Consider the following 25,625-nt stretch of genomic DNA (forward strand, 5'->3'; position numbering starts at 1 on the left):
CCAGACTTATAGTAAGAAACTCGCTGCAAACGCATGTAGAATTCATGCCCACCCATAGCTAATTCCGGTTGTCTATATGCATGCAAGATTAATTTCGACCGGTGCAGACGCGCAAAATTAGTTTGGGTCGGTCCAGACATGCTAAATTAGCTTGGGTAGGCCCAAACACCTGCAAAAATTCTTTTAGAATCGGTCCAAACATATACACAACTCATTTAGGTTGGTCCAAACACACGCAAAATCGATTGACGTTGGCCCAGACACACGCAAAATTACTTCAGAATGGTCCAAACATATGCAAAGTCATTTAGGGTTGACCGAGCCATGCAAAATTCATTTAGCTCGTCCCAGACACATGCAAGATTAATGTACGTCGGTCCAGACTCATGCCAAATTGTCCCAGACGGTCCATCGATGACCAAAATATATATTAGACCAGCTTAAATATACGCCAAAACATCTAACTATTTAATCTAAACCGGAAACCAATAATCTCTCGTCACGTCAGCTCGGAAAAATAACAAAACGAACCTTGGAATATCAGTTTCAGGTTTTCAAAATCTATATTTGTCTATATACACACAGACAGACAACGCATTTCAATCATAATAACGTCATGCATCGGAAACAGCCAGACTCAGAAATAAACGTAAGGAGAAGCAGATAAACAAAGCCTTCAGAGAAGACGTATCAGATCGCCAGCAACAAAGATATTTATGAACTTGACAAATGGTGGGCGGATTCATCTCTCTCACTCTTCCCCCTTCCCCTTGCGCATGGCGGTCGGATTTGTTGGTAACTTATTCGCAACAACAAAAAATTGATGGACTAGTGTGGTGTGGTCTCTGTCAGGCCAGAGCCTCCTTACTGAAATTGTTCCCGAAGACTGACAGCTGTCGAAGGAATATATGATTTTTGTCTAAATGTTTTCGTTTTGTGGTTCTTTCATAACATTCAACGGAAACCGAGTCACGGTGAGGTAGTGTGCGGAATTCACGTGCAAATGAATAACTTGCGTTTATAAGTGGGATTTATTTTTCTCTAGAGTATTCTTTATTCAGATCGTGTCAGTATTTCTAATGTCAAGTTGATGGTTTCGCTAAGAGAGAGAGAGAGAGAGAGAGAGAGAGAGAGAGAGAGAGAGAGAGAGAGAGAGAGAGAGAGAGAGAGAGAGAGAAACCCCTCAGTGATAACATACATATTCCTAAAGAAAAGACGGACACTAAGGCATAAGAATTTATCACGTCCTTCGTTTGAGGGTCTTCAATGGAAAACTGATGCGAGTTATGACACTGTCCACCGATATTCTTTATGATGCAGAAACACCTCCAACACAATGGGTAAAACTGTAAGCAAAAATCCGCTTAATATATAAACACGATATGTTATCAAAGAATCATTATACTATCACTTCACCTTCTGTATCTGCGGTTGATTAATCATCTGGCGTAGATTAAGCATAGAAGAAGTGATAGAAAATGTGGCAAAGTAGTGAAATAACTGATGCAAATAACCGGGTTCACCGTAATAGTCTTTTCATGCAAAGTAGTGGGCGGGAGAACCTACTTACCCAATTTGTTTAACCCGTCACTTTTACCTTGTTTATTTATTGTCGTCTCTTTTAGCCACATGAGGAAAATACTTATATCATTTAATGTTAACTGCGGAAAAAGAGGGATAAAAGGGATCTATACAGAAATCAATGGGCAAATCGAATGTAGATTTGACGACAGAAAACGGGGAGAGGGATATGTACAATGGCAATGGTGTACACGAAAATGCTGAATGATAGCAAATACAAGTACAATTATATGCAAGTATATATAGATATACATATATATGAACTGTGACGGACGCATATGAAGTGCTGCTACGTAACATTCATATTTATATGTCCAAATTTTGTGCAGAATAAGATTCTTTTGGCAAGTTTGAGATATCTTTACCTACAAATAAGAAAATCCCTTTTACAGTATATGTATATTTATGGACATGCATAAGAGCATGGGTATGTTTGGATTTGTAGAATTGTGTGGCGGTGTGTGAACGTATGGATGGGTGTGTATTACAGCCACGTGTCTATCATAGTCTATCAGTGTGTGTGGATGTGTGGTTATGGATAGATGGATGGATGGGTTTGTATGATCTGAGTGTGTTTTCTATTTGAGTGTGACGGGGAGAGAGTTTTACACTCGTGTTGCCTCTATCTCTTAACCTTATATATAAGTACCATGTCTTTACTCCTACGTATTTATGAACACACACACACACACACACACACAAGCCAGGTACCCGTTTATCGAAGAGCCTCGAGGGAAGGATGAACGCCTGGGTTGGGTGTGGGCCGACTGCCACGCCCAAAATTCGGACTTTACACACGAGGCAGGTAAAACATTTACAAGCATATGACTCTCTCTCTCTCTCTCTCTCTCTCTCTCTCTCTCTCTCTCTCTCTCTCTCTCTCTCTCTCTCTCTCCACCCCCTTCCTTCCTCCATCCCCAACCCCCTACTCCTACTGGTGATTTATATTAGGGGTGATAAAACATGGTAGGTGAGGGAGGGGGGGGGGTTTCGGGGTTGTTGAGAGAAGGTTGTAGCGAGGTCAGCAGTTGATCACTTCTCACACCCCATCTACATCTTTGGGGTTGGGAGGGGGGGAGGGGGTGTTCCGGGTAGGGTAGGGGGTGTTGACAGGGGGGGGGACGGGGAGGGGTCAGTAAGACAGGGTCGATATAGGGGGGGAGGGGTAGAAAAAAGGAGGGAAAGAGGAGGTAGGAGTGAGGGGGAAAAGGGGGAGAGGGAGAGAAAAGGTGATGGGATGTGGACAGGTAACTTTTTTTTCTTAAAGAGGAGGTGAAGACGGTGTCGTAAAATGACACAATATGATAATAAAGGTTACCACTCACCTTAGAGAGGCAGGAAAAAAATATACGAATAACAAAGGAGTGACAATTTCTCCACTTTGTGGTTCCTTTGCTTTTACGTCCCAACACCTTGACCTGTTACCTGTGTCCCTGGACGCCCAGGACCATATGATGGAGAGGACACAGCGTTCTGAGACTTAACGTCCTCTCCAACCAGTCCTTCCTGTTGGGTCTACGTCAACATGTATGGTTAACACACACACACACACACACACACACATACATTTATATATATGTGTGTGTGTGTGTGTGTGTGTGTGTGTGTGTGTGTGTGTGTGTGTGACATACTGTCTTATTAGCTAACTCACTAGACATGAATACTAAACTGAAATTGAGTTGTTGGTCAATACCGTATAGCAAATTACTCGAGTTAGTATCTACGAAGACGAAAGTTATTATCATCTATGGGAAGAACGACACGAACACGAACAGATGAAGAACTTACAGATGCACAGACAGCTGGAGAGCACACGACTTTATAGATATCTGAAGAACGCAATCACGGCTGAATGAACATGACTGAAGAACATACATTTATAGGACTGGTATATCAAGGTTCCAAATTAGCTCGTCAGCACAACAGAGATGAAATAAAGGCATCAAGATGTCACAGTATAAAGGTATGTATTCAAAAAGAGCAACGTATTTGACGGGCGAGATGAAGAGAGAAGGCTTACCTCCTTTTACGAAACGAGAGGAAGTAGAATCTACCAAAAAAACATACACTGTGGAACGAGAAAGCTGCCAGACGTTGGCAGCTGTTAAGCGTGGGGGGGGGGGGGGGGGGGGGGGGGGGGTGGGAATCGTATGTAAACAGACGAGTCCATTGTGAGGAGGCGGGCGGGGGAGGTCATCCGCCGATGGCGCCCATTACCCGTACCCAACCCCCCCTGACGGATCTTGGGAAGATTTCGTGTAAGGCAAGAAGAGGCACAGCCTTTGGTAATGCCGGGGTTGTGGGAGGAGGAGGAGGAGGAGGAGGAGGAGGGCGGAGGGGTATGATAAGGGGGGGAAAAGGTAGAGATGCGGTGTAGATAAACGTTGAGGGCTGAAGGATGGGTGGATCCTAATAGAAAACACCGCTTGGTCTCTGGAGAGAAAACCCCGCTTAACAGGAAGAGAACGGGCCTCTCCCCCCACTTCTCCTTTACCACCACACTGGACAGATCGATAGATTAGGCGGGGTCCTCTCAAGCGATGGACCGGGGAGATAGATAGATTAGATAGATATATACTGCCGCACCATACAATGTAGAAATGAACTTCACAGTTGTTGTCTTTTTAAGAACCGCAACCCGACACTGCCCCGTCCCCACGGGAATGGCACGAAGACGAACTGCTGAGAATTGAGGAAAGGTGAGAGAGGAGAGGGGGCAGTGCGCGAATTTTGATCCAATGGCGTCCCACAGCAGTGGCGAGGGAGGAAGTTAAATAGCACTATCAAAAATGTTAACTGATGATGATCATGTTTTAAACAAGAACTGTAAATGTTTTATAGACAAGCCGTCATAAAAGAATCTTGATACATATTTTTTCTTCGTGTTTTGCTACGTAACGCTAAAGGGAGAAAAATCTTGGCCAAAACAATCACCTCTTGAGTGTAGTTGAGGAGAAGCTGTTAGAAACCTGCTTGGTTAATGGCAGTCTAGTGTATACTGACTACATTTACATAGGATTATACAAAAGCAGTAAATATGAACAAGAAAATATTGGTTGACAATCACGTATCAAGAAGAATCATGATCTAAATTCAACCAGAATTCGTGAGCTTTGAACACACACACACACACACACACACACACACACACACACACACACACACACACACACACACCCCTCACCGTGGTCACTCATCCATCCACACCCCGGTCACGTACTCAAGGCCTTCCCCATCAAAAGAAAAAAAGAAAGAAAAGAAAGAAAGAAAAGAAAAAAATCAAACCCCCTTCCCGCTCTCTTATGCTCCAGATAGAGAGACAGACAGACAGACAGACAGACAGACGGTCTTCCCAGCGTCTGTCTACGTGGTAGTAGACAGACAACAGAACCAAGATTAGGGTAATGTGATATTACCCCTGGTGGCTCTTACAGCAGCTCAAGTGGCCTGGCAATTCTATAGCAGAAACCCGCCAGTATTAGAGAGAGAGAGAGAGAGAGAGAGAGAGAGAGAGAGAGAGAGAGAGAGAGAGAGAGAGAGAGAGAGAGAGAGAGAGATTCATTGGAAATACAGATAAGAGATGACCCCGTTTTGGCACATGTCTCGATCATCTCCCTTTCTTTATCTGGAGAAGTGACCGACATGACATTGGGAAACGCCCCCTCCTCCCAAGCAAAGGCTATCTCGAGTGAAAGGGGGGAAAAAAATTACAACCGACCCTGATACAACGCCGCGAGAATACGCGATACAGCCAAAATACAGTTACAAAACAGTGGCTCTCGACACCATAAGCCAACGTGATGTAGTGGAACGATGCGACGACCACAGAACACTACAACCACACCACGACGACCACAGAACACTACAACCACACCACGACGACCACAGAACACTACAACCACACCACGACGACCACAGAACACTACAACCACACCACAACGATCACAGAACACCACAACCACGCCATGACCACAAAACACCACAACCACAGAACACTACAACCACACCACGACAACTACAAACCCCCTATGAACACACCACAATAACAACCTACAGACCCACACCACACTAAGCACAAAACCCAATAAAACCACACCACAAAACCACAAAGCCTTATGAAACCACCACACCGCACCACAACGACACAAAACATTATAAGACCACTTCACCAGGACGCCCCTTCCCACCACACACACACACACACACACACTACAGAGGAGACCTGACACACGCCCACACCTCGGAGTCCCATGTGGAGGGAGGGAAGGAGGGAATCAAGACACGTTAAGGCTTTCCCTCCTCCTCCCTGAGACTTTTGTTAACACACGACGAGGGTATCGTAATACTAGCCCAGGCCACTCCCTCCCAGCACACACACACACACATACACACACACACACACACACACACATCACAACGCGGTGTAGTGGTTAGCTTTACTGACCATGAGTCAGTACACTTTCGCAGGAGACTCATATTTTTCACTCTTTTTGGTGTAAAAATATAAAGCGAAAAATGTATCAGAAACCACTAGGGCATAATATGGTCTGTGTCCCTCCAAAGTCTTACGAAAATATCTCAGTGAACATTAAAGGAAATAAGCGACATACTGACAGACAGATAGATATACTAGCACATTCATCATCAGTGTGTACGTACATACATACAAATGTTTATGTGTTCAAACAGTGATACCAATCCGTACATACACACTTGCAGTAATGTGTATATATACCACATACAGTCTTGCGACTTACATAAACACACATAATAACGTAGAATTATATATATATATATATATATATATATATATATATATATATATATATATATATATATATATATATATATATAATGAGAGATTGCAACAACGCTTCACATATTGCCATGTACAACAAACGTTATATTTAACAAAGTTGTGTATTGTGGCTAAGTTAACATTGTTACGAAGTTAATTACTTCATTTGTCCCTATGAAGCAAATTATGAATTCACATTAAATAAAACCCTTTTAATGTATTATTACCAGCTTTAGTCCCCACGCAGGCCCACCAGCCTCGTCTATCCTATGTCTATTCTCTCATCCCATCTACCAAATTCTCTCCTCAACCTCTCCTCCTTCCACCAGCTCTGTCACCCACCTGTCTACCTCACCAATCAACCATATGCCAATCCCTCAACTACCCGTCCAATTTTTCTAGGTCTCATTGGTGTGGCCGACTACCGGTAAGCATGGGCTAGTCCTGGGTCGGACGTGTATGGGTTCGAATCCTGGGTTGTGGCAGTCATCCCACACTCAACCCATGTGTTCATCCTCCAGGAAGGGATGGTCGATTAATGGGTACCTGGCTTAGGCTGGTGTGTGTGTGTGTGTGTGTGTGTGTGTGTGTGTGTGTGTGTGTGTGTGTTTGCATATATAGGGACAAAGACATGGTACATATAAATAAGGTTAAGAGACGGGGGCAACACGAGTATAGATAACTCTGTGTCTCCTTGACATGTAAATAGCAATCACATACACCAATCCAAACATCCAATACTCCCAGTACTGTCGAAGCCATAGTTTTCTAATCGCTGGATTTGCTCAACCACTGCCTCTTCCACCTCTCCTCCTCCTCATCAAACTTGGCACGGAACACATACCTTCAGCAGCCTGCGACCTCATCAAGCCATCACAGTCTCTGTACTTCCAAACAAGGCATCTAACCCAAGAACCTCTACTCACACGGCTGATGAAGCACCCAAACATCTGGCCCCTCTCTCTCTCTAGCCCCTCGTTAACCAACCAAAAGGTCGCTTTCCTTCAACCGACCAACTGACCAGTTAACCAACCAACCAACCACCCTCCTCCACCCCCCTACCAAAGAGGAACCTTATAGTCTCAACCATCTCCCCACCCAAACGATTTCCCACCCGTCTCACCACCAACAAACCAAGCTCCCCACAAATATTATCTCCCTAACACCCTCCCCTCCTTCTCCTAACCACATCAGTCCTCCCTAACCACACACACACACGCCTACCTAACCACACGAGAGGCTCCCCTAACACATACACAGACACACACACACACGCTTCCCCCGGCCTACACCCTCTCCAGCCGACCTTGTCAACACTCCCTTAAAAAACAACTCAGTGTATCACTTTTGATGGGTATGTTTGATGGTATGTATATATATATATATATATATATATATATATATATATATATATATATATATATATATATATATATATATATATATATATTCCGACAGCATCCTGTTCTATCCTGCGTGTCTACCTCTCTAAATCTAATATCCTTTGCTTTTATTCACACTAACTCTGCAACTTTTTCTTTTCAGACACAGGCCTCTGCAGTATTTTCCTCGAGTCAGCCACCAGCACCGCGTCATCAGCAAAGCAAAGCAAACGCTTCCTCTGCACATCCTCTACACACTTCTGAAGCCACATTTATTCATCCCCAGACTGACCTACTTAGTATATGCCACCACTACTCTCTCCATCACCACTCACCCATACAACTTAAGTGTACATTCTATGAATATATATGCATACCTACGTCTCCTTTGCCTTCATATGATAATAATGATAATAATAATAATGAAATGGTACTAGTGTATATATATATATATATATATATATATATATATATATATATATATATATATATATATATATATACATATATATATATATATATATATATATATATATATATATATATATATATATATATATATATATATATAAAGGCAAAAGTTTCCCTGGGTAGAGAGGTTGGTAAAGGTGGAGATAGTGGTGGCCAACAAGTGATCAAATTCCCACACAAGAATGGATCCATTCGACCGTTTTTAAGTAACCTGAACTACTTGAACATTTTGATCCAGTGGACGATAACTGAATCAGGCCTGGAGGCTGGGCAAGTGTGTGTGGCCGACGGACGCTGTGGGACCCACGGTGAGGACTTGTCGCCTTGTGGAACCCCAGAATTATTTAGGAAATGAGAGTGCTTTTGTAGGAGATAATTGGCGGGGTGCTGCAAGACTTATTTTTTTGTGTGTGTGGAAATGATTGCTCCATGGATCCACTTTTATATAACTTTTATGGGAGATAAGTCGTCATACGTTACATTTATTGGAAATGGATGTAACATGATTAACCTTGTTGATATGTCCCTACCTTATAGATTATGTTCAGTTTTGTTCACCCTAGTTTTAAAAAAAAGGAGAAAAAATGCATAAAGGTATAGCATACAGAGGCGAGGTGCCAAGATGATCCCTGAACTGGCAAACAACGAAACGACTTACGTCAATTATAACTTAGAAAAGAGAAGGTCAAAAAGTGGTCTATCGCATAGACTCAAAAAAGGCTTCGATAATCTCGATCTAACGAGCTACTTAAAGGCGTTAGTCGAGTGATTTCCCTCGTAGTAATGGAAAACAAATTCGCAAACTGACATTCTTTTATCTCGAGCGAAGGTTAGGTTAGGTTGTTAACAATGGAATGATACACCATTTGACCGTAATTGAAAGCAGTGTTGTGGATGCTTTTAAGAATAAATTTACCAAATTTCTCGCTTCATATTCACGATAACATTATCTGCGCCTCTTTAATTTCGTGAAAAGTTTACACGTCTTTGTCTCTGGAACATTTCTATATGAATCATGTACTCTTACACCACACTAATCTACGAATTTCGTGTGTCTTCCAGCACCACAAGCAGCTTCGTAGGGATCCAGTGGCCTGTCGCTGTTTAAATTCCTTCCTAAGATCGAAGCTGTCATCCCATACATCATATAACAATATTTGAATGAACATCTTGGTGGAGATAATGAGCTGTGTCAACATTTATCTCGCTATCTGTTGAAGGAGGTCGCTACCTCATCTCGTTCGCTGTGATGCCCAGTGATGAAATGGCCGTTACACTTCTTCATACTACCCTCTACGTGTAAATAAAACAACTTTACTCCTACAAAAACAGGAGATTCTAATCTGATTAATTTCGTACTTGGGTATATACGAGATCAGAGTTAATCCACCGGTTACTTCATGCATAGAAATTGTGCGAGTACTTCCTTGTTTCATAATCCTCTTAAGTCCATACCACTTCTATTACTCTGAAGTAATGCGCTGCGAAAGCATACAATCAGTGGGGAAACTTAACGTTATTTACGGAATCTAATTCCCCTATCTAAATGTTCGTATAACACTCACTTCGTTAGCCTAAGCTGCGCCTGACAAGGAGAATGGCTTTGGTTAAGAAGAGTTTTACCTCGTTATCAGCATACAACATTTAGGGAATCAACTCACTGCCAATACAGAAAACACAGTATCACTTTCGAACATCTTCTGACTCCCCGAATTATGTCCCCGATTCTTTTAAAGGTATTTTGGAGGCAAAAAAGATAGAGAAATATAGAGACTCGTGAAAGTCGTCGTCCCTGTCTGTAGCAGCGCTCTGTAGCTCCTGTAGCTGCCATAGTATCAGTCACCAGATAGGGGAAATCGACGCTGTATGACCACAGAGCAGTGGTACTACATCCACTTGGCCTCCTGCCTCTATACGCTAGGAGCGGAGGAGGAGCTGCAGCCCTTACCCTACCCCCGTAGGAGCGAGGATGACCTCCCCCTTTCCCCCACAACCCTCCCGTAACCCTCCCCACCACACACACACACACACACACACACACACACACAGCCTTCTGGGGACTCCTGTCGTCCGGTAATAACCTTGTACGGCCGGTCGTCAACTGCCTGGCCCCGCCACACCGATCTTTGAGGAGTGGTTAACTGGTGCTTACACACACACACAGAGGACAATACCAGCTCTCCTTCTGGCGTTAGTGAGTGACCAGAGAACATCATTTTAGAATAGACAACTCGGGCATTGCGCGCAAGAACTCATCAGCTGCTTAATTCGCGTATCCCTACCCGCGTTTGCGCGATTCTCCAGTTCCGGGTCGCATCGCCGCTTCGTCTGTACGTACATACGCAGTCCCACGTCCACTACGGACGACGGTGTTGTTAGCCATCGCTACGTACGTTAGGTACGGATAATATCGACCAGTGTGACCAAGGTAGTTCTCATGTAACGTTAAAATGATTTACTTTTGTATATAATTTACCCTTTTTTTTTTTTTATCACCGTTATATATTTTCCTTTTTTATTTTGATGCGACAAATTTTGCCTTTGTGTTTTTTTTTCATGACGCTCGAGTTTAATGAAGCTTTTGCCTGCGTTTATATCATACTTTTCCTTTTATCTCTGTTATGGATTTGTTCATTTGTACACGAGGTATTCTAATGTCGGTTTTAGCGTTTGAGTCCCAGGGTTAGTGAGTGAGCATAGAGCCATGAGTTAGTGAGTGAGCAAAGAGCCGTGAGTTAGTGAGTGAGCAGAGCCGTGAGTTAGTGAGCAAGGAATCATATCCAAATCTTATCCTGTAAGAGTCTTATATATTCTCATAATGTGAGTCTTAAGCCTTTTACTCACCTCTTAATGAATATATATCCAGTACTCCTCTAATCATCTATTACCTTCGTTGATACATACATACCTACAAATAGACACACACACAAAGAAACGCATATGTACGTACTCATAAACACTACATATATACGCGCACGTACATCCCCCTTATTCAAACACACAAGAGACAAGTCACACACCCACCCACACACACACACGTCCCCCTCCTTACTATACAAACACACACATCATCCCACCCACTCCAACACCAGCAACAAATATACAGCAGTTCCAGCCGGATCATCGTGCCGCCAGCGGCAGCATTACTGCCGCAACCTGCCTGAGGCACGCGGCGGGTCAGCCGCACCCTGCGGCTCCTCCACCTCTCATTCAAAGTCTGTTGCGCTCCTTGAGAGTGAGACAGACAGACAGTCAAACAGAAAGCCTTAAAGACAGAGTTGCTGACAGAGAGACAGACAAGCTTAAAGACAAATATAACGATAGAGAAGCTTAAAGACAGACGGGCTGACAGAGAAACAGACAGGTTGACAGAGGAACGGACAGACCGAGACAAACACGCTGAAAAATTACCTTGTTTCTGTGGTAATTTGAATGACAACGTGATAGGCGTGGCAGCGAGGAGCGTATATACGCAGAGGAACAGCACCTTTGGGTAACACTGCTATACGCAGCAGTGCAATAAACAATTACAAATCTTGTCAACAATACCCATAGGCTCATCAGACCAAGAAATCAATTACCCAGCCACCATGAACTGCATGAACGAAACTAGACACAGGAAGTGAGGTCAGAATATCAGCTGGAAATCCATAATATTACTCGACATTACACAAGGAAAAGGAGGTTGTGGCCACAGGAATGGTATGATAACCTTAACCAACTGCCTAGCTAACTAGTCCCAACCAGAGCAACGGTCATCGTCTCGGCCGAACCAGTGTATAATCCCAGTGTTTACATTCTGTGTTACCTTCTCTGGCCTGTAGGACGCGGGGTGTCCGGCCGACTGAGATGCGCGATACAAATGCGTGTGAGATCAAGGGACGAGTTGGTGTACTCCTCTCTCATTCACCTTCCCGGAGCTCTTGTTGATACAGACGTGTCAGGGGGATATTTTCTTGGTCCATGACGAAAGATCTGGGCGGACAAGTCTAGCTGATATATTTAGACTTATCATTGCAAGAGTAAATAGATTAAGTGTGTCTGCAGGACAATCGCTCCTCAATATACTAGGCACACAATTCTGTCTTTTTATAACAACCTAACCTACTCATCTCCAAGAAACACGACACTGACAAACTTTATATACACAAAATAACTCGTCAGGCGTTAAACAGCAGCTCTCCCAACTCAGTCTCCAACACCACACCCGCCAGTCACATATATATATATATATATATATATATATATATATATATATATACTCATCCGAAACCCTGCTCCCCAGACATGTACGAGTTACACTTTCTTGTCTTCGTACTGAACATTACCCATGTCGAAACGTGACAAACAACGATTCATCATCACACTACAGTGCTGTCTTCTAGAAATCTAACCGAGAATAGGAACTTGTAGATGACAGATTCTCTCGTGTTTGGTTTTTCCACGAGGATCTTACGTGAAATTACGGGAAAGCCCTTAGACCGTTCACCTCAGGTCGCGTCCCGAGGTGTGCTGAGAACCTCACAACTCCTCCTCACGCCTCAGTCACCATCATGTCTTACAGAAACTACTATCATAATCTGCTTTACGGTGACACGCACCTCTGTGACATTTCATAGACGATCAGAGTATTAAGAAATTTCGACGGAAAGATTCAACGTTTCGATCCACTTCTGTTTATAACGACTTAACCCCACTCGTCTCATTTCCGAACGCCCTCCCCCCATCCCATATGTTCATTACGTCTGTATTCTCCAGCCATCGCATTAAAGTTGACTATCGAGAAATAAATCGAAACTCCAACCCTTCCACCCTCACTCTCCCTCTCTCTCTCTCTCTTCTTCCCCCTTCCCCCAGATCATATAAATTACCAGGGGGATGAGGGTGTGGTGGTGTCTGTCCTCACTGAAAACAAAAACTAGCCATATATGTGGTACCCGTATCTACTACCGCTCATGTAGTACATCACCAAACACCCGTACCACGTCATCTCTAACTCTCTCTCTCTCTCTCTCTCTCTCTCTCTCTCTCTCTCTCTCTCTCTAACTCCTTCCTGGTCCAGCCACTTCCCACAGATCCCACAGCCTCCATATAAGGTTCACACTCTCCTTAAGACTCCAGTCGATTCTAAAATGCTACTTCATTCTTCACTAACTCTTTTTATTTGTTTCTATCACATCTACAGATACTGATGCTCCTTCCTACCCCATTTTTTTCCCCTCTATACTCGGCACCACTCCACTCCCATGCCTTCATCCCCCGTCCCTTACCTACAAACTACCTACGTTCGATCTGTGGGATTCTCAACAGCTGTTTCAGAAGCTGGCGGCGTCCCATTGATAGTCCCAGGGAAGGAGAGAGAGAGAGAGAGAGAGAGAGAGAGAGAGAGAGAGAGAGAGAGAGAGAGAGAGAGAGAGAGAGAGAGAGACTCCAGCGGCACGAGCTGCCCGCCTAACTCGACGCCTCGACTCTTTCAACTCTTTTGATACAATTATCTGTCCGTGCCCTCCAGGAGTGCGACGGGCAGGCGGCCCACGGACCCCTCCCCCTCACTCTCTGGCAGGAGGCCGTATGGGCTGGACGGGCCCTCTGAAGGTGGGGGTAGGCTGGGCGGGCCCGTCTAATGGGGGAAGGGTAGTCTAGACGGGGCCTTCTGGTGTTTAATTAATGTTACTTGTTACATGATTGGCTGGGATAGGGAGAATTCACTGGATGTTTTTTTCTCCTCTCTTTTTTTCAGGGAGGCTGTTGAGAGGCAAGGGAAAGGAAGGGGTGAAGGAGGGTGTGGGGTGATGGAAAGAAATTCTTAGGGTGAGTAACGGGGAGGGAAATGGGGGAGGTGAAGTGAGGGGAGGAGGAAGGGTATCCTGCCTCAGGCTTGTTCTGCATAATAAGGCCTATTGAATTCCCTGCCAGGGAAATTCCAGCAATTTGCATCATAAACACCATTTTTTTTCCCCTCCCTTCTCCTCCTCATTCGGCCTCTTGCCTACGCTGGCTCTTGGTACCGCTTCCCTACACCACCATCTTCAACTAATCTAGTTCAAACCTGCGGCAAATGACAACCTTGATATTCTCCCCCTTGCCTGAAAAGCTCTTTGGAAACTATATGTGGATCTGCCATCAGGGAGGAGCTGGGAAAACCACGATTCTCATCGAAATGATTAAGTCAAACATCACCACCACTTACCAAAGTCGTGTCCAGGTGGCTACCAGCTCGAAGTCCTGGAGTGGTGGTGACTCATCCTTGAAGTGGTAGAAGTCTTTGCTGTACCCACGAGGCGACGAAACACATTAACCCTCCCCGACGCTGGTGACTAACACACACGCACACACACACACATATACGCGCCATCCTCAGTCCACCGTCAGACGTGGGTTGTAGTTCCTCTCACCCACACCCGCGCCGTCTACACTCACACCCCGCGCCGTCTACACTTACACCCGCGCTGTCTACACTTACACCTGCGCCGTCTACACTCACACCCGCGCTGTCTACACTCACACCCGGCGCCGTCTACTAGACGTCTGTGACTCCTGGAAACGTCAGCGATGTCCTCTTCCTGTAGGTACAGGTGTCTGATCACCCACCTTCCTCACTGAACTACGTACTAACACTTCAAGCCCCGTTGGTATCGGAGTCTTTCCATCCACGCCACCAGTAACTGTACTCTTGACACCTTCCATAGATCTTGCAATAACGGTAAACGCGGTCTCAGGGCTAGCGAATCCGGTGTGTGTGAGTGTGTGTGTCTGGCACGCGCACTAAGACGCTCTACCACACTGCTCTGTGAGGTTGGCGGAGCTGTGTGCTGTGGTATACGGTGAGGAGCAATTGGACGGTGGGCGGTGGGCGAAACTAGGCGACCTAAACAATACCGCCCTTTGATGACGTCTCGATGTCTTAATGTGGAGCGGAAAAAAAGAATCTTTTGCTCAAAATATTAAACACATTTCAGTAAAGATATAACCGAGAGATTATCTGGTTTTAGAAAGGAAATAGAAGGAAGATATAGAAGAAAACTGGTGCTTCGAGCATGAGAAAACGAGGGTAAAGATGATGATGGGTTGTTGGGTTGGTTTGTTTGGCTCTTTCAGGCTATCGACTGGCAGAACCATGAAGAATGTAAACATGACATCATAACCGATGATCGAGAGAGGAAAAAAAAAGAAAACTAAATGTCGTTCCTTTAGGCGTTCATAATAATTTCTTAATCCCATACAGACCCTCCTCCTCACTGGACTTATGAACCTTGGGAGATGAGGAGAGAAAGCGACACACGAACGTTATCTCACGTCTGGGTGCAGAACACGAGTGGTCGACGAAGATCCTCTCGTAGTAACAGCAGCTTCAGGAACACCGTCAAGGAGAGAGACTACGGTGAGGTGAGGTAAGTCAAACCCCCTCCACATGACAAGTTGGATTCCAATGCCAAGTCTTGTATGCCCACAGTCGCTTGCTTTACGTATTCACAGCCCTAGAGACGTTGCTGCTGCTGCTACTGCTGCCATGGCGCCTCTCTACCTGGGAACACCAGCTTTGATCACCTTGGGTCGTCATTCCACGACTCTAACGTAGCCAATGTCAACATTATTACAGTCCGGTCTGTGACTAAAGCTGTAGCATTATCTTGTTCATACGAGTGGTATGCCCCGAGGGGCAGGTGTGGATCGAGTCAGGTGTGCATCAGGTCGCTTTGGTGATGTTTTTGTGATGCAATTTTGTCACGGGGGCACCAGGTCAGCTGTGCACCAGGTCAGTTGTGCACCAGGTAAGCTGTGCACCAGGTCAGCTGTGCACCAGGTCAGCTGTGCACCAGGTCAGCTGTGCACCGGGTCAGCTGTGCACAGGATCAACTGTGCACCAGGTCAGCTGTGCACCAGTTCAGCTGTGCACCAATTCAACTATTCACCGAGTCAGTTGTACATTGGGTCGGCTATGCAACGGATCACATATGGAAGTCAGCTATGCACCACACACCTGCACGAGGGGGTAACATCTCCCAGTGTGTACATATATGATAGACACACTGCAACCATCATGAGATGATGATCAAATCACCTCCTTACTCGCGTCATTCCGTCCACGTCTCGCGAGGACGTACGAGCGAAGGGAGAACCGGTCTGTAGTTACGTCCGGTGAGGGAGGAAGGCATGAACACCGAGAGAGAGAGAGAGAGAGAGAGAGAGAGAGAGAGAGAGAGAGAGAGAGAGAGAGAGAGAGAGAGAGAGAGAGAGATCCACCATTCATCCATCCATCCTCTCTCCCGCCCCGACCCCCACCCCACAACCGGTGAACGTCACCCACCACCCCAAGTCTTCGCCAGGTGTCTGCCAGCTTCCCACAAGGTTTGTTTACTATCCTCACGATCACGTGGGAGGACCATAACCCACGCCTCCTGGCCACAGGTGAGTCTGTGCTCCTTGACTGGAGGCGACCGTGACACAATGGACTCGACCAAGTGGTGGGGGGGTCCGGGGTCCATGATTGGTTCATCGAGTGAGGAGATTCCCTCTTTCTTGTGGCTATTGTTTACATCTTATGGGGTTTAAGTATTGGTCTTTCTCTCGGCTATGGAGGCCAATGGTCTTCATTTCCTCGATTGTTTTCACCATTTTTCCTTTGAAAGGATCTCTGGTTATTGGCACTATCTATTCTTTAACAACTATGATGATGACTGGATGTAATTAAGTCCGTGACCTGATGGTGGTCTGTACAGTGCGGGAGGAGATTGTCGCAGCAGTTCGATCGGCAGCTTTCAACTACCCATCACGCCAGATGGGTCGTTTCGTGCACCCGGAACGGTGTCAACGACGTGTGGTTTGTGCGCGTGGGATAGTGAAAGGGGGAAAAGGGGGCGAGTCTCCTTGCATAGCTCACACACATACACACACACAGACACACACACACACACCTTCCCCTACGTGACCCCTTTCTGAAGAGTCACGTCTTCGGAGATAATGAAAGGTCGTTCGGAGGGTCAGAGGTCAAGCCGACTGACTGAATTCCTTGCAGAAAGAGCTTTTAAAAACTTCCTGTTCACGGTAGCAGCAGTCATCATTGTGCCACATCTGTCTGTGACACGTTCAAGAAGATATAAGGATCTTCCCTCACTCTTGAGGTCGCTCAGTATTTCCTATTTTGTTCTGGGAGATCGTGAAGTCACCGAGGCTTCTCCTCAGCTGCCCAAAACATATTCGTTCTTAATGCCAAAATCCGGATATCCCTACGACTTCTTCAGTGTGTATCCCGAAGGTGCTCTAGGGTCACAGAACACCACAGTTAACCCAGGAGCTGGATGATAAAATTGGCGCCAGGCTTAGACGAAGGTATACATATATGTATATGTATATTTAACGTTAATCAGATGGCCTTGTTGAAGGCTTTCAATTGCTCGTGCCGTCTTAGTTGCCATAAGAATCTTGTAATCCTTGTTTCCTAAGTCACCCTACTTTCTAGCTTCAATGAGTATGTAATCAGAGATGAATTGTTTTAATCTTGAATGGGGTCTCAGTCACCTTGGAAACACTGAAGAGATGAGTTGTCACAGACCAGAAAGAAAAAGCTTTAAGAACCTTAGCTACAGAGAGTCTGTTCATTGACACAAAAGAAAAGCCTCAGGATTCAAATTTCTTTTCTTTTCGAAATATATTCATTTGGTTTTCATAAAAAATCACAATATACTTCAAGGATTTTCCTAAGTGTTCTCTTGAGATAACAGCACAGAAACGTCCCGCGTTATGCTGATGGCTGTGCTACATAAATCGCCTTACATGGAGTATATCAAGAACTGTTCTTCGATATCAGGGAACTGTTTTTAGTTATCAGGGAACTGTTTTTAGTTATCAAGGAACCTTGTGTTCCTAGCTAGCGACAGAGGTCTGGCGTGGTTAGTGGTGGCGTCAGCTCCGAGCAAGACCTGGCTAGGACCCAGTGTGGAGAGGGAAGCTGCCAAGACCTGGCCAGGACCCAGCAAGAGGCCCAAGCGTCGTGAAGGAGGCTGTTAGGATTTGGCGAGGCCTTCCCAGGACTCTGAGTGAGAACACAGACCTCCAGGATCTAATCAGAACCCAAGATTGGGGAGGGGAATGCCATCGGAACCCTTACTAGATCCCAAGATTGGAGAGGGAAAGGTAGCGGAACCTAGCCAGAACCCAAGATTGGAGAGGGAAACACCTGCTGGATACATTACCGGAAAAAAACAGATACACATCCCACTCTCTGCAAATGTGGTGTCCATATATATATATCATGTATCCCCAATAGTCATCGACCCGATTAAGGACCTGCCCACTCATTTCTGACAGCAGTGGACGTGAGGGGGTCTGACCTTCTCGACCAAAGCCATAATTTTAGTTAAGATTTAACAGACGAGAGATCGCCGGGAACAAAATCAATTGGTGACATTTAGCTGGCGGCCACTCGACCAGACAGCAATTCAACCGTCGACCAGTCGACCAGACAGCAATTCGACCGTCGACCAGACATTCTATTGGCTCTTGTCAAGCCTTCGCTGGCATATTCATAGGACATTTATCTCTGATTACAAAGAGCATTCAAGATAAAGCGAAAGCAAAAACTGTACTAAATATACTATCACGGGCGGGGAGGAGTCGTGGGGATGGATGAGAGAGCAATAGATAATTGGTCAAGTAGGACAGATAATTCTGCCTCTGAGAAATTGAGGTTTTTATTCAAATGCCTAAGATTCATCGCATCGGAACAACTGGTTCGTTTATGGAAGCGACTGATTCGTCCTTTAATGGAGTATTGTACTCTCATCTAGGGAGGTTCTAACTATCTACATATTCACGTTGAGGGAATCGATTCTGAAGCGGATTGACTTATATAACCTCTACCTTCAAACAATGGCTTGTTTCCCTCATGCACTGCACGGTTGGCACTCTTCCATTGTTCTACAATTATTAAATTGATTAATGTCTACGAAAACTGGCTTCTTTTTTGCATTTCTTCTCCTTTAAACAGACTACGAAATACCTTTGAGGCCACTGTCTCACATGATCACTTTGTGGCCGGTGGCTACCTAATGGTGTGCCGTTGCGATGTCTGTTTCTTTCCCTACACCGCTAAGCTTTGGAATTCCTTAACCTGCTCATGGATCCTTCCAACACCTCTGACTTGCCCATGTGTAAGAGGCGGCGTTTTAGAAATCCAGGACACAGGATCAGAGAGAGAGAGAGAGAGAGAGAGAGAGAGAGAGAGAGAGAGAGAGAGAGAGAGAGAGAGAGAGAGAGAGAGCAAGGATGGGTGTAGCCCTGTAAAAAACAGGAAATCCTTCCAAAGACGTGTCACTGGAGACCAGCTGTTGGTATAGATTGGCACCAAAAACAACGATATAATAAGACGAAGGAAACAGATTTTAACGAACCAACTTTACATCGTGGGGAGGAGGACGGAGGAGGGAGGAGGGTGTGTGTGTGGTGTGCGTGTGTGTGTGTGTGTGTGTGTATTCCCCGGATGTGGGTGAGGGAAAGTTTTTTGATGAGGAAGGAATCAGAGAAGTAAGACGCGATGCTGCAAACCTGACGCCAAGACAACCGTTCATTAGGGAAGAGACGGGATGTGTTGGGGGGACAATGTTGGTGGGACATGGCACCCGCAGAACTCGCGTGTGTGTGTGTGTGGCTGGCTGGCTGGCTGGCTAGCTGGTCGCCTCCCTGGTCGTGTGTTTCTCTTTCCCCCTGCCTATCACGGCTCTCCCAGGGCCATAACACAGCCGTATGGAAATCTTTTATATTCTCGCTGGTGGGATGACATTCCCGTGATAGCAAGAGCCACACACACACACACACACACACACACACACACACACACACACACACACACACACACACACAGAGCCTAAGGCTCCCAACGGGGACTCCACTAGATCGCACAAACCTCGGGGGATGTTCTCACACAATGGGATTTGCACGTCTCATATTGTGTGGCGATAGAGACGTGGCGCGTGATTTATGGGGAGGGGATGAGGAGGTGGAGGAGGAGGAGGGAGAAGAAGAAAAGAAGGAGGAGGAGGAGGAGGAGAAAGGGAGAGTTAGGTATTACTTTGGTTTTTACTCCCGAGAGCTGGCTGCTTGTGTGCCCCCCACCGTTAGCTAGACCACGCAATACTCGGCAAGCTACTGCGTTTGCGTTACATGATTACTGTGTGGCCGTCGGGATCTCAAGCGTGGGCCGTTTTGATAACTGCTTCTTTCCCTACACCTCGAAGCTTTGGAACTCTCTACCCTCTCATGTCTTTCTCACGTCTGTATATATATATATATATATATATATATATATATATATATATATATATATATATATATATATATATACTTCCTTGTTGTGGCACGGATTCCAAGCGTACTTAAGAATGAATTACTTTAATGCTGCTACGTCACTTAGGAATTCACTTAGATACAGGGAAACGGTTTTTTCTCGTGTACTTAAGAATGTTCTCAGTCCTACTACTACTACTACTACACTTATGAATTCACTTAGACACAGCGACGCGGTTTTCCCAAGGGTACTTAAGAATTTTCTGAACACTACTACTGCTCCTTCACATATGAATTCGATGCTGCAATTGGACGTCGAGAGGATAAAGCTAGCGATATCTGTAATGGACTTTTTGGCTTTTCATCTGAAAATTGGGAGGGAAATGAAAATGTTATGCGTGGGATGAAACCAACTGGGAAAACATATTTTTCAAAAGGAATATGGAAGAAAAATGTTGTCGTTGGAGAGGGAGTCTCAAGGATGAGATGTGAGGAAGGGAAGGATTTGAGATGGTTGTGGTGTGGGTGGGTGGGTTGAGGAGACCCGAGTGGGCGTGGGCCCCTGGTTCGATGATCCGCCCCCGGGGCCGTTCGGACACGCCCACAATAGTGACGACAGACGCCACTGGTCGCCGTTGCCGTCTACAGGGGGAGGGCGGCAAACGGTACAAAACAGGGTGAACAGTAAACAGAAGGGGATGGGGGTTGAGAAAATATACATGTATATATATATATATATATATATATATATATATATATATATATATATATATATATATATATATATATATAAGGTGGTTCAGAGAAAGGGGGGAAGGGGGGCGTCCATACACCACCTGTGGGGCAGAGACACACCTCATCTTCTCCATTACTTGAGATAGATAGATAGATAGATAGATAGATAGATAGATATATATATATATATATAGAGAGAGAGAGAGAGAGAGAGAGAGAGAGAGAGAGAGAGAGAGAGAGAGAGAGAGAGAGAAACGTCTCGGCTTTCAGGCGAGACGTGAGGCGCATTGGTCTCGAACCCCTCCGCCTGACCTGTGACCTATGACCTGCCTTTATTAGATTTAACCTTACTTAGCTCACGTTTTCTGTGCTGCGGCCGAAGAACACACACCTTCATAGAGAAAAGGTAGAGAAAAATATTCCCGCTTTCTTTGGTGGGACTTCTGCAGGACCACTGATCACACCTCCCGTTTTCTACTTCACTATCCTGTCTCTACCACCGATTAGGATGTGACCTGAGGACAACACTATCGCTACCCTCCAGCAGGTGACCTCGTCATCAACGAGAAGGTCTCCTGTTATCTGTCCTCTCTCTCTCTCTCTCTCTCTCTCTCTCTCTCTCTCTCTCTCTCTCTCTCTCTCTCTCTCTCTCTCACTTGAGCTCCAGCAAACTTGTGGGAGAATCACTGGATCATCCCATTTTCTTCGTCCCTCTTTATCGTAAGCCTTGAAGGGAGGCGTCGTCCCCCCCCTCCCCCCTTCCCCTCTGGGGAGAGGGGGGGGGTGAGGAGGGTGGGCGGGTTTGGTCAGGTCGTCCGCGTCGTGACCTGGCGTGACCCCCCCCCCCCCCCCTCCCCGCGTGGGAATGGGACTCGGGTCAAGGTCGCCGGTGTTGACGACCAGAAATGACAACAAGGGAACAAACGATCCATGACAGGTGGCACGGATGACAGTCCTGGGGAAGGGGGGGGGGGAGGGTGAGGGATGGTAGGAGAGGGGAGAGGAGGGGAGGGGGAGAAGAAGGGTCCTCCATCCCTCCCACAGCGGCCGTTCCAGGAAGGAGAGTGCAGCTCATTCCCTCCCATACCCCTCCCATTCCATTCCCTCCTATTCGTACTACCATCCCATAAACCCAGTGTGGGAGATGGGGCTCCATCTCTACTATCCCAGCAAGTGGATAGACATCCATTCCACTACCATCACTCCCCTCCCATCCCCATGATGGAGAGAGGCGCTCCGCCCCTCCCACCCCATCCCTCCATCCCACTACCATCCCATTCCCAAGGTGGAGGAGATAGTGAAGCTCCAACCCTCCCATCCCAACAGGTGGATGGACCTCCATCCCACTCCCATTACTCCCAATCCCATCCCTAAGGTGGAGAGACTGGCGCATCACCCCTCCCATCTCAACATCCCCAGAGTGGGAGGCGAGGATCAAGCCACAGCCATATCCAAGAATCCCAACCCTCATCCCACACTCTGAGACCTCCTCTTTAATCCCTCCTTGTGACCCCACTCCCTGACCTCACTCCCCCTTGTGACCCCACTCTCTGACCTCACACTCCCCCCCCCCCCCCCCCCACTGGGGGCTGACAACGGGAATTTAAAGATAAGAGTACACGACCAACCAACGACCAGAGCCCGACGACCAGGACCGACCGTAAACGACCAGGTTCGACGACCTGGGCCCACTTCCAGGACCCCACGATTCATTTAGCCACACCCAGACCCACTGATAATCACAGCGTGAGAGCAAGGTGCCAGTGATACACCTATTGTGATGGTTTTTAGGAAAATGGAAGGGTTTTGAAACCCACTGAAAGTTCTTCTGTGGTTATTGACCTGAACTTGAGTCCCTGTCCATCCACCACGTCCACTTCACCTAAGGTGGAGTCGTCCCTCTTACCTCCCGCCTATCCATGGGCCATCTACCAACGTGGGGCTCTGCACGGAAATGGCTGTAAGGCATAGAGGCCTCCTGGCCGGCGTATAACGAACATCGAGGACAAAAGCGAGTGTAAGGAAACTTGTGTCGAAAATACATCCGCCTCAATAGCGTCGGGAGGCTGGAGTTTATACCCCGGCAGGTTCTTAATTAACACAACTTTGAATTCAGTTCATCAGTCTCGGATGAACTGGTTCAGTTCAGGTAGGGAAGGCTTGATTCAAGCGTGGGGGAGGACCTGATTCATCTCAGGGACGGTAGACCTGGTTCAACTTAGGTGTAGGTGGACCTAAATTCAGCTCAGGGATGGGGAGTTATAATCTCCCAAGAGAGCTGAGTTGGGAGTCAGGGTTTAGCATGTTTAGCTTTTTGTTTTTAGCTGAGACAGCACGGATGAACAGCTGGGTTGACTGTGGACCGACTGCCGCAACCAGGATTCGAACCTACGCGCTCGACCCACTGATCCAATGACTCGGGTCTGACTCGGCAGAAAATGTGCATCACGATCTCTCTGGTTTTGAGAGAGAGAGAGAGAGAGAGAGAGAGAGAGAGAGAGAGAGAGAGAGAGAGAGAGAGAGAGAGAGAGAGAGAGAGAGACGCGCCAGACGCAGGAAGCATAAAAAACAACGAGTCATGCAGACTTCTTCATGGCCCCTTTTTTTTCCCCCCCACCCCTCTTATCTTAGGGCAAGATGGGCAGACAGGCAGAGGGTTGGTGAGGGAGGGAGGGAGGGAGGGAGGGAAAGTCGACCATATGAATATACAATGAACCGATCTAGTCAAAGGGAGACGCCCCAGCTACAATGCTTATAGAAGAAGTGACAAGAGTTCGTCCAGAGGTGCTCTCACTAACACACGCCGGAGGATGTTTATGTAGGCGTTGCTCTCTGTCTATGTCTGTCTGTCTGTTTGTCTGTCTCTCGAGATATCACACAGACAGAGAGACAGACAGACAGATACATACATACACACAAACACACACACACACACACACAAACGCTATCTCTCCATCTACCCCGATCATCCCCTCTCCCTCCCTCTCTCTCTCTCTCTCGCTTCCCTCCCTCCTTATGTTTGCCATATACGTCTAATAACTTGCAGGAAATTGATACCCACGACAACCGGACCTTGGGAGCCGCGGGGCACAGACGCCCGTCGCCTGGGGTTCCCACAGACAGACAGACAGTCCCTCCTCCCTCCCTCCCTCTCTCTCTCTCTCCCTCCTCCCCACCAGTACCCAGCTTGGATTCTCCCCCTCCGCCCCCGCGCCCGACTGGGGAATAATGGCCCCGTTGGGGAGCCGGTGTCATGCCCCCTACCCCCACATTCTTGAGGTGTCACGTTATTGGTGGTGAGGAGAGAAGGTTAGGCAGGAGGGAGCGGCCCTTTTAAACATGCGTGTCATAAAGTGTCGTTTATACAACCATGATCCCCGGCATCCTCAGCCTCTATTTTTCTTGATCTTTTAGCAGGAAAAAAAAGGAGCAATATTTGGGTCAAATATATTTATCCTGCACGTGCCTCCCTCCTTCCCTCCTTCCCTCCCTCCTTCTCTCCATCCTAAGTGAACAACACGTTGTGCTCAATGACGCTACGTCACACATAACCAGCAAGTCGCGATCATTTTCTCTTTAACACCATCTTTGTTTTCCTCTGTTGTATTTGGTTACAATGAGTCCCTTCGACAATTATTTTCTCCTCCATTTTATCGTTTTGAAGTCTGCCTACATCGGCAAGGTTCATTTGTCCCATGTGTGTTGTGTTCGTTGGGAAGTGATTTGCAGATTCACTTTGTGATGAGCAAAACTTTAGGGAAAGATTGTCTGAACATGCCGAGGGTACGCTTGTGAGGATGGCCCGACCTTACACTGCTCTCTATATCTTTGGATCAGACGCTAGAGGACTCTGAGGTGGTGTAGTATCAGATCAGACACTGTGTCGTGTTATAGGGTTAGATCAGACACCACAAGGAGTGTGTGGTGTTAGATCAGACACTGTGAGATGTTGGAGTATTAGACTAGACACTAGAGGACTGTAGAGTACCCGGAAGCAGACGCACTGAAGACTCATCATCACTGGAATCGATTCCACATTTATTATTAGAGGAATCGTATTCTTAATCGAATCCATTTTTGAGGGAATTGTAACATGTCTGCTTTGAGGTGGTGTGTGTGTGTGTGTGACGCCAGGTTGGTGTGGTTGATGAAGTCTGATCATTTGACTAGGGGAAATGAGGGTGTGATTAACTACAGATTTCCAGGTGATTGTAACTCGGTATGTTCTCATCGCTGGAGAGGGAGGTGGGTCTCTGCACGTCGTCCCTCAACAATGCTTGGCAGGGGTGGGTGTCTACACAGACGGGCAAAAGCAGCCACAATCTCTAAGAACCAGGGAGACTTAAGAATCTCCTTTGACTACAGTATTTACATGT

At 46.3% G+C, this 25,625-nt stretch overlaps 1 long non-coding RNA gene across 1 annotated transcript in view; it reads right to left on the reverse strand.

Annotated features, from left to right (window-relative positions):
• The window catches only part of LOC139758554 (uncharacterized), a 43,803-nt gene extending 29,072 nt beyond the window's left edge, over positions 1–14,731 (reverse strand). The window contains exon 1 of the long non-coding RNA XR_011714863.1: positions 14,423–14,731. This is a non-coding gene — a long non-coding RNA (uncharacterized lncRNA). The remainder of the gene's footprint in view (positions 1–14,422) is intronic.
• Between the last annotated feature and the right edge of the window lie 10,894 nt (positions 14,732–25,625).

Source organism: Panulirus ornatus, chromosome 30, assembly GCF_036320965.1.
Source record: "Panulirus ornatus isolate Po-2019 chromosome 30, ASM3632096v1, whole genome shotgun sequence".
NCBI lineage: Eukaryota > Metazoa > Arthropoda > Malacostraca > Decapoda > Palinuridae > Panulirus > Panulirus ornatus.